Source organism: Zea mays, chromosome 3, assembly GCF_902167145.1.
Source record: "Zea mays cultivar B73 chromosome 3, Zm-B73-REFERENCE-NAM-5.0, whole genome shotgun sequence".
NCBI classification, from domain to species: Eukaryota; Viridiplantae; Streptophyta; class Magnoliopsida; order Poales; family Poaceae; genus Zea; species Zea mays.
Genome location: NC_050098.1, coordinates 236,130,243 through 236,140,263, shown reverse-complemented (window position 1 = coordinate 236,140,263; position 10,021 = coordinate 236,130,243). Strand labels below are relative to the sequence as shown.

At 46.4% G+C, this 10,021-nt stretch overlaps 1 pseudogene; it reads left to right on the top strand.

The window, feature by feature from the left end:
• Nucleotides 1-1,687: 1,687 nt before the first annotated feature.
• On the top strand, nucleotides 1,688-4,496 carry LOC103651672 (cell division control protein 45 homolog; annotated as a pseudogene).
• Nucleotides 4,497-10,021: the final 5,525 nt, after the last annotated feature.

Below are 10,021 nucleotides of genomic sequence, written 5' to 3'. Positions count from 1 at the left end.
CATGCCCGACTTTGACGTTACTGATGATGAAGCTACAAGGGGCAAAATTCGTGTGCCTGCCATGCTGCTAGGACAAGCAGAGGAGTCAAAGGAGATGGAGGTATCGAATTCGTAGGATAGCGGCTTGAGATGGTTTTTACATTGGTTCAGGAAGTCCCCTACGTACAATTTGATCTTAAAATCTTTGTTGCTGATTGGAGGTCTTACCAGGCGGAGCACATATCTCCCGTGCTTGTGTGAAGTACTCGCTACTGTCATGCTTGCTAGTTCCAGTGCCTCGATGCTAAGTTTGCTGGGTTCTATGAGAGGCTTGTTCCCCGTATATAGTCCAACGAGTAGGTAGCTCTGCCCCTCTCCTTTCCGTTGGACAATAGATGTGATATCCTATTCAGGTGGATTGTATGATATTCTGGCCCAAGGTTTAATAGGATTGATATAATACTTATACCAACAATGTCTATCTTCTTTTTTGGAAGCCTATCTTAAAAGAATCTCTGGGTTAAGGATCTTGGTCTAGAGAAGTTTTCCCGGTGCGCACGAGTGAGGGCAAAATACGTATAAAAACTCGTGTTGGTCAGTTAGGATATTTTATGATTATAGAGAGCTACCAGAAATAAGTACTACAGGTGTGAGAGTGGACTAGATGTTACAACAGACACCATGTGCAAAGGTGAAGTAATGATGAAGAAAGAGGTGAGTCCACTTGTCGGTAAGAGATTACGAGAGTTGTATGTGAAGGACTATGGATGGCATATGTGGTTCGCTCAACATTCCCCCCCCCCCCCAAAATGTACAATTGCTCAACTAAGCAACTATTGACCTTCAACTTAGGGAGTGTTTGATACTGCTCTGTGTTCCATCTTTATCATGAAGCTGCGGCGTATAATAGAAAATTAAACGGTTTTAGAAAATATTTTTAATCTAAATAAGAAACAAAATGACTTATCTAAATGTCTTCTGAAAGTTTGCAACTTCAGCTTCACGATTTTCTGAAACTCCTCATGACATGTTTCATCAACTTCACTAGATTTTGTGAAGCTGAAGCAATTCCAAACAGATCCTAACAACATATTATTCATATCCCACCAATTACATATTCAACCAAAGGACAAACCAGCACATTCACTTGATCAATTTCTTGGATCAATTCAGAAAGACTAAGATGTTCTAATAAGGCTATCTCTACCACCTTACTCATTCCTCAGCACCTATTCCGAACTCTAGTGTTTTTCATAGTCATATGCACGATCTACTCACCATACCCTAAGACTGTGTCCAGCAATTCACCCATATGGTCATCTAAACTGTTTTGCACTATAAATTTGTTGTCCATAAAACAGAGTTTGAATATGGTTATAGAGATGAGATATCCTATTAAGATAGACCTGGGCCGAGTCGACAAGCCATGGTAGCCGACTTCATAAGTGTGCAGGTCCGCCCACGATCGGAAGGACCCTCGTGCCATGAGAAATCCAAATTTTTTGCTTGGCGATGGCGGCCTTCGACTTCTCTCCCAAATTCAAATTTCAAATCCACCCAAATCCCAATTTCACCGATCCCCGCGCGCCCTCACAGAAAGCTCCCGCCGCCACAACATTCCTCAGATCCCTTGAATTCCTTCAACCTCTCCGAGCTCCGACAATTCCATGATGGCCCTCTCGATCCGACCTAGCTGATTGATGAGGCAATGGTGCGCGAGCTCCGTGTTGAATCCTTCTACGCACGCCTCCGCTCCACCACGGCCACCGCGGCGGTCTCCTCCTCCCCGCTCCTGATCCTCCCCTCCGTCGCCGACGTCGACTCGTTGTGCGCGGTTAGGGTGCTCGCCCACGTCCTCTCCGTCGACTCCATCCGATTCTCCATCCACCCCGTTTCCTCTGCGGCCTCTACCAGGGCGCTCCTCGCCTCCTTCTTCGGCACTGCCTCCTCCTCCCCGCTCTGCCTCATCCTCGTCAACTAGGGCGCACACCGGGACCTACACGTGCTGCTACATGCCACCGCCTTCGTCGTCAACTCCCACCGCCTCGTCCACCTCCACAACCTATGTGCAAGCAATGACCGCGACGTCGTCCTCTTAACCGCCGACGACGAGCACACCACCGATCTCTCCTATGACTTCGACCTTTCCACGCTCGTCGATGCCTACGATATCTCCGTCGACGCCAACAGCGATGACCACCTCAGCGGCGCCTCTAACCCCGATGCCTCGGGCTCGGATGATTCTGACGCCGACGAGGATGGCGCCGACGCCGCCGGCGACGACAGGAGAAAGAGGTGTCGCCTCTTCGACGACCCCGACCTCGTGAGGTTCTTTGGGAGGCTGCGCCGCGAGTACTACCACCTCAGCACCTTCCATGGCAAGCCATCGGGGTGCCTCATGTACGACCTCGCCCACGCGATGCGCAAGAACACCAACAAGCTCCTCTGGCTCGCCTGTGTCGCCCTCGCCGACCAGTTCATCCACGACCGCATCACCAAAGAGCGCTACCAGGCTACCGTCATTGAACTCGAGCAGCACATCAACGGCTCTGGCAACCTCGACCTGTCCAGCGCTGGTAATGTTGTCACGCTCAAGTACGACACCAAGATCCGGGCGCCGGAGGCCTCACGCATCACCTACGAGGACGATCCCAGGCTCATGTTGTTATGGGAGTGGAGCTTGTTCGACTCCTATAACACCCCATCCACTCCCAGACCGACAGTGCTAACTCCTGGCATCTCTATAGGATAATATATTGTCCCCATAGACCAACACGTGTCTTTTGTGCGCACTTTGTCCTCACTCATGCGCACCCGAGAAAACTTCTCGGTGGATCACTCATCCTAAATTACTACAAGCCAAGCACGCTTAACTTGGAGGTTCATTCGAGATAGGCTTCCGAAAAAGAAGATGCACTTTGTTGATATGAGTACTCTATTAATTATATTAAGCCTTGGGCTAGGACTTAGTAACCAGGTTCCCGGGTCGATGGGATCGAGGAACGAGAACGTGGTACGCGGAACGCTACAAAAACTAGGATTTAACACTACTGGAACGAGATTATTCCCATGTTTCCAGAACGGAACAAACGTTCCCGGAACGAGGAACGTGGCCAAGTTCCTAGTTCCCGGTTACTAAGGGCTAGGATATCACCATCCATTAGGGTCAGGATATCACAATCCACCCCCTTAGAAGACAGACGTCCTCATCGGTCAACCCCAAGCCAGGAACCTCCCCTCTTGGCCACGTCTGTGTCTAGTGTCGTCATATGTCATGCCATGTGACCACTCCGGGCCCACATGTGCCATGCGCCATATACCCTAACCTCTAACCCACACACGCCCGTGAAACCGCGAGGGTCGGCTCTGATACCACTTGTAACACCCCGTCCACTCCCGGACCGACAGTGCTTACTTCTGGCAGCTCTATAGGATCATATATTGTCCCCACAGACCAACATGTGTCTTTTGCGCACTTTGTCCTCACTCATGTGCACCTGAGAAAACTTCTCGGTTGGTCACCCGTCTCAAATTACTCCAAGCCAAGCACGCTTAACTTAGAGGTTCATTCGAGATAGGCTTCCGAAAAAGAAGATGCACCTTGTTTATATGAGTACTCTATTAATTATATTAAGCCTTGGGCCAGGATATCACCATTTATTAAGGTCAGGATATCACAACTCCATGCTCTGCTCCTCCTATGTCGCTACCAAACTCAAGACATGGAGCAATAATGGCCTCAAGAAGCTCAAGCTACTGCTGGCCAGGATGGGCTTCCCGCTCGTCGACTGCCAGAAGAACTTCCAGTACATCAGCATGGAGGTCAAGCGCAAGATGCGGGATGAGTTTGACCGCTTCCTGTCCGAGCATGGCCTCACCGAGTTCTACTACCGAAGTTTCTTGAAAGTGTATGGATACAGGTCCAAAGTCTCTGTTGTAGATGTTGTGTATGGTGTCATAGCGTTGCTTGAATCACTGGATGCCGAGTCCAAGGACGCAAAGGAGTCTTCAGCCGCTGAACAGTTTTGGGTTGCTTACTCTGCATTGTCACTGGGCAATGCTGGTCAGTTACGAAAAGGGATGCAATCTTCCATTGCGATACAGAGGGTGATACTGAGACAGGGAAGCTCGGTGATTACTAAGACATGGTTTATACGGAGTGCCAAGAAGTTTCGGTGGGTGAGGCTCAATGACCCTATGGACACTATCAAGCTTTGCCATCCGTAGGCGCTTACCAAGTTCTGCTTCTTTCTGCTGGATGCTCTAAAGGAAAGGGGTGGATGAAGCCACTAATCTGTGCTTGCTTAGCAAAAGAACCTGAGAAGGTGCTTGTTGTCGGGGTTTGTGGGAAGCCCAGGCTTGGGGCTGTCCAGGGGAATGCGTTTGGTAACGCTTTTAGGTCCGCAACAGAGGAGATTGGTGTGGACTATTTCCATGACATGTTTGAGTCATCATGGATTATTTTGGATGTTGTTGTTGTCAGTTCTTTCATGATTCGATTAACATAGAAGCTATGATCAGATGACATGAGCTCTGTACAATGCGGATCATTCTTTCAGTTCCCAGGATGGGAGACTCAGGCTTGATTCTCTCCAATTAAAGGTGATGGAGATCAGGTGGTACACACACACATTTTCCTAAATGTTGGTCCACTTGCCATTTCATTAACCTAGTGGTAGTAGGCCTAACATGCATTCTGCTTTCTGAGTTTAAACTTGTCCAATATCATGACTTCAGAGCTGAAAATGGTAGATCTATAGGTTCATATGCAAATCCAATTCTAACATGGAGGGGACAAGGTATATTTGTTTATTGTTTTTCTTTTATCTGATATAATGGATGGTTGTATCTGTATCTGCACAAACATGCTTGTGACATTTGTTGTATTCAATTCTGTATCACAAGTGACAAGTCTCTTGAAATTCTGTAAATTTATAACAAGCACTTTTATCTATTATATATATATATATATGTTATCCTGCTCTTGTTTGTCTTGAGAGCATATGCCTTGGTTGTAAATATGTACTATGTTAATGATGATTGTTGTAGTGATTTAACAGACTTACAAAATTGATATTTGTGCAAAGAAATATCAGGTATGTCATATCTCATAGTCCAAGATTGTTCAGGTACCTTAGCTACTCTAGGCAAGTGCTCTTAGACCATGTCCAGCAGTTCACCCATATGGTCATCCAAAACATTGTTTTGCACTGTAGACTCTAATGTTCGTAGAGTGGAGTTTTAATATGGGGAAGTGGATGGTTAAGCTGCTGGAGATAGCCTTTAAACACTACAGGAAACGCCTAAATTTTCGTAGGCCTATATATTTTCGTCGGCCGGCCCACGAAAATAGAAGGTTATTTTCGTCGGCCTTTGGGACCGACGAAAATGCGGCCTATTTTCGTGGGTCAGGCTGTATTTTCGTCAGCTTGCCGACGAAAATACGAAAGTTATTTTCGTCGGCCTCTAAACCGACGAAAATAATCTGTATTTTCGTCGGTCTCCGCTCGGCCGACGCATATACGGTGTTTATTTTCGTCGGTCTCGCTCGGCCGACGAAAATACGGTGTTTATTTTCGTCGGTCTCCGCTCGGCCGACGAAAATAAACTTTGAACGGACCACTATTTTCGTCGGCCCCAATGAGGCCGACGAAAATAAAGGCCGTTATCTTCCATCCCGGCCTTCTCTCTCGTCTCTCACGCGACCTCACTCTCTCACGAATCCGCCGCCGCCGCCGCCGCAACCGCGCCGCGCGCCCGCCCGCAGCTAGGGGCGGAGCTAGGATTATGATATAAGGGGGCCGATCAATTCATCAATACTATCTGATAAAAAAATATTGTATAATATTATTAAGTTTAAGCACTCGACATGGAATAAGAATTTTAGATCTTTATAGATTATTTTAGTGGATGAGTCTATTTTCTAGCTAATTGATATATTAAATTAAAGTTGTGACGCAAGAACAATACCAAAATAATAAAGACGATATAACGATGAATATCTGACTGATAAGATTAAACTTTTATACAATGACTCTAATATTCATAGGTAGCTAACTATTTTTTTGAGAGAATTCAAAAATCCAACTAGGCTCGAGGATTCATGAAAATTCGTCAAACTACGTAGGTACACGTCAATTTTGTCGTGTACACATCAATTATAAGGTGACAACTTTAGTTGAAATTTGTAGATTTTATTATCCACGAGATCTAATGTAGTATGTATATAAGTTGCTGGCGCTCATTCTGCTGCTTCGCGTGATAACCTTCTTTGGACTTTGGTTGTGGGGCTATGGCAGAGACAAGTCAAGTGGTCAGCGGCAATCGCTGCTGCCTAGCGAGATGATAGAATGAATCATAAAGGGCGATGTTCATATATTAGCGTCTGAAACGAATTAGGTTTGACGTTTTATGCATCGATTGGTCATTCAACGAATATTTTATCTTTTTTTGTCTTTTTTAGACTTTGGTTGACATACTACAACAGAGTTATGGATCATATATTACTAACCACTATATTAAACATTTGATTAATTGTGCTACACAAAATTTAGAGTATATATATTTAGACAAACAAAATTTAGAATATATATATATATATTATTGTATGTGTTGCAGCCTTGGGAGGGGCCATGGCCCCCGCCGGCCCCCCCTTGGCTCCGCCCCTGCCCGCAGCCGCGCCGCCGCGCGCCCGCCCGCCCGGCCGCCCGCAGCCGCGCAACCGCCGCCGCGCCGCCGCCCGCCCGCCGTGCAACCGCCGCCGCGCGCCCGTTCGCCCGCCCGCTGCGCCGCGCGCCCGCCGCCGCGCCGCGTGCCGCACCCTCGTGATAGTCGCCTAGAGGGGGGTGAATAGGGCGAAACTGAAATTTACAAATATAAACACAACTACAAGCCGGGTTAGCGTTAGAAATATAAACGAGTCCACGAGAGAGGGTGAAAAACAAATCGCAAGCAAATGAAGAGTGTGACACGCGGATTTGTTTTACCGAGGTTCGGTTCTCGCAAACCTACTCCCCGTTGAGGAGGCCACAAAGGCCGGGTCTCTTTCAACCCTTCCCTCTCTCAAACGGTCCCTCGGACCGAGTGAGCTTCTCTTCTCAAATCAAAGCCGGGAACAAAACTTCCCCGCAAGGGCCACCACACAATTGGTGCCTCTTGCCTTGATTACAATTGAGTGTTGATCTCAAGAACAAGTGAGAAAGAAAAGAAGCAATTCAAGCGCAAGAGCTCAAAAGAACACGGCAAATCTCTCTCGCTAATCACTAAAGCCTTGTGTGGAATTGGAGAGGACTTGATCTCTTTGGTGTGTCTAGAACTGAATGCCTAGCTCTTGTAAGTGGTTGAGAAGTGGAAAACTTGGTTTGAATAAATGTGGGGGTGGTTGGGGTATTTATAGCCCCAACCACCAAACTTGACCGTTGGTGGAGGCTGTCTGTTCGATGGCGCACCGGACATGTCCGGTGCCCCAGCCACGTCACCAATGCCGTTGAATTCTGACCGTTGGAGCTTCTGACTTCTGGGCCCGCCTGGATGTCCGGTGCACACCGGACATGTACAGTTCAATGTCCGGTGCGCCAGTATGGGCGTGTCTGACTTCTGCGCGCGCTGCGCGCGCATTTAATGCGTCGCAGGTAGCCGTTGGCGCCGAAATAGCCGTTGCTCCGCTGTTACACCGGACAGTCCGGTGCACACCGGACAGTCCGGTGAATTATAGCGGAGCAGCCGCTGCGTTTTCCCGAGGCTGGCGAGTTCCGGAGGCGACTCTTCCTTGGAGCACCGGACACTGTCCGGTGTACACCGGACAGTCCGGTGAATTATAGCGCGAGTGCCTCTGGAGATTCCCGAAGGTGGCAAGTTCGAGTTGGAGTCCTCTGGTGCACCGGACACTGTCCGGTGTACACCGGACAGTCCGGTGCCCCCAGACCAGCGGTGCCTTCGGTTGACTCTTTGCTCCTTTGTTGAATCCAAAACTTGATCTTTTTATTGGCTGAGTGTGAACCTTTTTACACCTGTATAATCTATACACTTGGGCAAACTAGTTAGTCCAATTATTTGTGTTGTGCAATTCAACCACCAAAATTAATTAGGGACTAGGTGTAAGCCTAATTCCCTTTCAATCTCCCCCTTTTTGGTGATTGATGCCAACACAAACCAAAGCAAAAATAGAAGTGTATAATTGAACTAGTTTGCATAATGTAAGTGCAAAGGTTGCTTGGAATTGAGCCAATGTAAATACTTACAAGATATGCATGGATTGTTTCTTCTCTTTTAACATTTTGGACCACGCTTGCACCACATGTTTTGTTTTTGCAAACTGTTTTGTAAATCCTTTTCAAAGTTCTTTTGCAAATAGTCAAAGGTAAATGAATAAGATTTTGCAAAGCATTTTCAAGATTTGAAATTTTCTCCCCCTGTTTCAAATGCTCTTCCTTTGACTAAACAAAACTCCCCCTAAATGAGATCCTCCTCTTAGTGTTCAAGAGGGTTTTGATATATCATTTTTGAAATACTACTTTCTCCCCCTTTTGAACACAATAGGATACCAATTAAAAATACTCTTTGAAAAACTAAGTTTTTGAAATTAGTGGTGGTGCGGTCCTTTTGCTTTGGGCTCATACTCTCTCCCCCTTTGGCATGAATTGCCAAAAACGGAATCATTAGAGCCCCCGAAGTGCTTTTCTTCCCTTTTGGTCATAAATAAATGAGTTAAGATTATACCAAAAATGAAGTCCTTTTGCTCTCTCCCCCAAAGATGGAGAGTGCCTCGGAGCGACGGCGAAGGATGAGTTACGGAGTGGAAGCCTTTGTCTTCGCCGAGGACTCCAATTCCCTTTCAATATACCTATGACTTGGTTTGAAATTTACTTGAAAACACATTAGTCATAGCACATGAAAGAGACATGATCAAAGGTATATAAATGAGCTATGTGAGCAAGTTAGCAAAAGAAATTGCGCGAATCAAGAATATTGAGCTCATGCCTAAGTTTGTTAAAAGATTGTTCATCGAGAGGCTTGGTAAAGATATCGGCTAATTGATCTTTAGTATTAATGTAAGAAATCTCGATATCTCCCTTTTTTTGGTGATCCCTAAGAAAATGATACTGAATGGCTATGTGTTTAGTGCGGCTATGCTCGACGGGATTATCCGCCATCTTGATTGCACTCTCATTATCACATAGCAAAGGGACTTTGGTTAATTTGTAACCGTAGTCCCGCAGGGTTTGCCTCATTCAAAGCAATTGCGGGCAACAATGGCCTGCGGCAATGTACTCGGCTTCGGCGGTGGAAAGAGCGACCGAATTTTGCTTCTTTGAAGCCCAAGACACCAAGGATCTTCCCAAGAACTGGCAAGTCCCCGATGTGCTCTTTCTATTGATTTTACACCCCGCCCAATCGGCATCCGAATAACCAATCAAATCAAATGTGGATCCCCTAGGATACCAAAGCCCAAACTTAGGAGTGTAAGCCAAATATCTCAAGATTCGTTTTACGGCCGTAAGGTGAGCTTCCTTAGGGTCGACTTGGAATCTTGCACACATGCATACGGAAAGCATAATGTCCGGTCGAGATGCACATAAATATAGCAAAGAACCTATCATCGACCGGTATACCTTTTGATCCACGGACTTACCTCCCGTGTCGAGGTCGAGATGCCCATTGGTTCCCATGGGTGTCTTGATGGGCTTGGCATCCTTCATCCCAAACTTGTTTAGAATGTCTTGAGTATACTTTGTTTGGCTAATGAAGGTGCCCTCTTGGAGTTGCTTCACTTGAAATCCTAGGAAATACTTCAACTCCCCCATCATAGACATCTCGAACTTTTGTGTCATGATCCTACTAAATTCTTCACATGTAGACTCGTTAGTAGACCCAAATATAATATCATCAACATAAATTTGGCATACAAACAAGTCATTCTCAAGAGTTTTAGTAAATAGAGTAGGATCGGCCTTTCCGACTTTGAAGCCATTAGCGATAAGGAAATCTCTAAGGCATTCATACCATGCTCTTGGGGATTGCTTGAGCCCATAAAGCGCCTTAG